We start from the raw sequence: 4,032 nt of genomic DNA, 5'->3' as shown, positions 1-4,032 counted from the left end.
TATAAATTTTTAAATAATAATTTTCTTTAATTAATGCCGTGCGGGAAAAATTATCCCATCCCTGGTTAAAGCGGGTCGGATTGGTTTATCTTGAATCCACACGTGGGTGCAGGTTTTCAAGTCCTAATGAACGAACGGTTTGATTGATGTTTTGTGAGAAACGGGAACTGGCCTGAGTTGATGCATGCGTTCTTTGAATTCATTGTAGAAGAGCCGTATGTTTGGTTCTTCGTTAGTGAAAGGTGAGAAATCTCCGGGAATTCTTATTGATTTTCCAAAAACCAGGTCTGCAGGTGAGGCGTCTATGTCCAGCCTAATGCGAGTGCGTAAACCCAGCATTACTAATGGTAGTAAGCGTGTCCATTCTAGGTTTTTCTCGTGACATATGAGTGCTGTCTCGATGTCACGGTGAAGACGTTCTACTAGGCCTTAGAAGCGGGATGGTAAGAAGTAGTTCTGATTCGGTTGATTCCAAGGATTGACAGGAATTCGGTGAATAACCTTGATTCGAATTGCGCACCTTGGTCGGTAGTGATCGTGGTTGGAGCTCCGTAACGGCAAATCCAGTTGTCGTGGAATGCACGGGCGATGGTAGATGCAGTGGTGTCCACGATTGGTATCGCTTCTGGCCATCTCGTGTAACGGTCGATGATGGTGAGGACGTACGAGAAACCGTGACTGTTTGTAAAGGGTCCTACAGTGTCCAGGTGAATATGGTCTCTGGTGTTACCAAATGTTTCGGCAGGAATCTGTTATGCCTTGTGATTGCTGACAGGCGGTGCAAGCTTTACACCAGGTAGTAATGTTGCGGGTCATGTTGGGCCAAACATACTGCTGGTGAATGAGGCGGAGTGTGACTTTTGCTCCCGGATGTGACGCAGAATTCGAGTACTGAAGGTAAGTATTATACTCATAATATATTTCACTTTGTGGAAAATGTGAATGTACTTTGATATTCTGCTTTTACCTCTGATTTGTACTCGTATGGATGACATTAGCAATTATATCTTACAATTAGAGTATATTATTAAATATGTAATCATTCAATATTGTAAGTTTTTGAAAAATATCATTTCTTCTAAGCGTAGTTATAATAAAAATACTAATCTAATAATAAGTTAATAATTCAAAATAATAAAAAACAAGAGGAAGAAACATATATGATAATGCATATATTAAATATAATGTATGTTGTATTTTATTGTACATATAAATAAACAATTATTATACATTTGGCTGTTTCTTCTTTGTCTCCATTCCATAAAAATATAAGAATACAATATAGTACTATACATTTTTAAATCCTATCCAGTCCCCGCTATTTCTTCCTTAGTTAATTGCACAAGCCACTGAATGTTGTTAAAACCGTGCCATTAAAAAATTGTATTGAGTGCTACGCTCCTCATTCTAACTGTTCTTCACTCATGAAGGCCTTAACGTTCCCTACACCAACCTCTCACCAGAAACGGCGTTACAAAGGATCACAAAAGGTGAAATGCTAGTTTCGCACCGGTCGTACACAAAATTAAATAAAATATTGCACGCGTTGCGACTATCTCGTGAATTGCACAATCTTGTCATTTACCTTAGAACTAATATCGGATAAAGTGTACGCTGGCTCAAGTCTATCAATCCACACATTCATGTCACGCCCATTCATTCTAATTATAAAGATTTTCGCGTTACGCTGCATAACTGGGTACGGCCCGCAGTACGGTGGTTGCAACCCTCTCTTCACCGTATCACGTTTTATAAACATCTACTGCGCTGTCGCTAAGTCTTTATATACAAAAATAGTCTTCTCTCTATACTTCTCAGTCTTTACTGGATGTAGCGATTTCATATGTTTACGCAATTGATTGACGAACTGCGCTACTTCTTGCCTGCTGTCTCCCTCGATGAGGTCACCGGGTGCAGCGGTTCCCCAAACAGCAACTCTCCTGCTGTTGCTTGAGCATCCTCCTTGACGGTTACCTTTATACCGAGTAATACCGCAGGTAGAACTTCCAACCGGCTCCCGTCACTATGACAGCATATGGCAACCTTCAACTACCGATGAAACCGCTCCACAGCTCCATTTGTCTGTGGGTGATAAGCCGTGGTTCGGTGGTGCTCCATGCCTAGAGTCCGTGCTAATGATTTGAATAAGCACGATTCAAACTGTTGTCCTCGATCCGTCGTGATTCTCAACGGTACACACCGTACCTGGCGATCCATCCTTCAAACAGCATAAATGCTACTGTTTCCGCGCACAAATTGGAAACACCTCCGGCCATGTGTTAAGTCTATCCACGACAGTTAGATAGTATGTGTATCCTCTTGACGACGGCACAGGACCCACCAGGTCAACATGGATATATTCGAAACATGCAGTGGGAGTAATAAACTTTCCAACGAAGCATGCGGAAGCGTCGAAACGTGCCGAGTTACCTTGGACCTCTGACACTCTAGGGAAACTGTTGCCCATTCCTGACTGTCTTTCTTGATTGCAGGCCAAACGTATCTGCTACAAACGAGCTCGTATTCCCAGATGTGACAGGTTGTGCAGACGATTGAAAACGGTCTGGTCACATATGATCGAGCTTGACCAATGGAAATGTCACAGTAGATGTCCACGTTCGGCTCCAACATCCTGATTTTCATCGGGTTGACAATACCTCTCTCAACTCCTCGTGTACCTGTTCAACTGCTGCTAACGCCTGGTAGGTGAATGGTGGGGCTACCTCTTCAAGTCGTGACAACGCATCCGCAACAACATTTTCTTTGTCTGACACATACTGGATATCCGTCGAATATTGGACAATCAAATTGAGGTGACGAAACTGTATCGGCGTGCATTTTTCCGGTTTCTGTTCGAAAGTATACACTAACGGTTTATGATTTGTGTAGATTGTAGATTGCCTTCCTTCGAGCGCATGCTTGAAATACTTGATGGCCGAATACACAGCAAGTAACTCTCTGTCATATGTACTGTACTTCTTCTGCGCACTATTGAATTTATGCCAGAAAAAGACCAGTGGCTGCCAACCGTCTTCCATCCTCTGCTGCAAAACTGCACGCCCATGGCCGGGTCTGATGCGTCGGCAGTGACGCTTAACTTCGCCTGAGCCGCTGGATAGGCTAAGCATGCCGTATTTGCCAATGCTCCTTTCGTTCTTCGGAATACCGCTTCGGCTTCGACACTTCAAACTACAGATTCCTTCTTACTGACATCTTTCAGGCAGTCTACCATAGGAGCTCGAATTTCGGCTGCTCCCGGGATGAATCTTCTATAAAAATTCACCATTCCTACAAACCTGCTCAACTCTGCCTGGTCCTTTGGCTTCAAAAATTGCTTGATGCCATCCACCTTCTCGGGGAAAGGTGTGATACCCTCGCTAGAGATCTTATAGCCTAAGAATTGTACAATCGGCTTACAAAATACAGATTTCGAGGTATTAATTACTATACCATAACCCGCGAGTCGCCTAAATACTACTTCTAGGTCACGCAATTGTTCGCTTTTGTTTTTGAACGCGATAATCAAATCATCTACACAGGCGTAACAAAAATCAAGTCCACGTTTCACTTCGTCTATAAACTTCTGACACGTTTGCACGGCGTTTTTCAAACCGCATGTGATCACTGGAAATTCGAATGATCCGAATGGTGTTACGATAGCTGTCTTCTGCAACCGGAATCTGGTGGTATGCATGCACCAGATCGATCGTCGAGAACACGCTGCATTAGTGCAATGCCTGAGCGAAACCCTCAATGTGCTGTGTTACGTCCTGAATTAAGGGTTCTTGCCTTTATTTAAAGTGCTTAAGCACACCTTGACCTAACTATCTATCTTAAGGGAATAGGTATTGGATATGGAAGGAGTGACACGAGATTTCTTTAATATTATACTCTGTTACATACCACATGCTGCTTAGCTCGGTCTAATCAACGGTTCGTGTGTCAGTGGCCTTTATGCTGACACCAGTCACTTCCCGATACTATGTAATTATTTCTATACGTAACAGCTCAAGTTCCCAGCGGTTTCTAGGT

Source organism: Ceratina calcarata, unplaced genomic scaffold, assembly GCF_001652005.2.
Source record: "Ceratina calcarata isolate Rehan_Ccalc_2016 unplaced genomic scaffold, ASM165200v1 scaffold314.2, whole genome shotgun sequence".
Classification (NCBI taxonomy): domain Eukaryota; kingdom Metazoa; phylum Arthropoda; class Insecta; order Hymenoptera; family Apidae; genus Ceratina; species Ceratina calcarata.
This window is presented reverse-complemented; position numbering follows the sequence as displayed.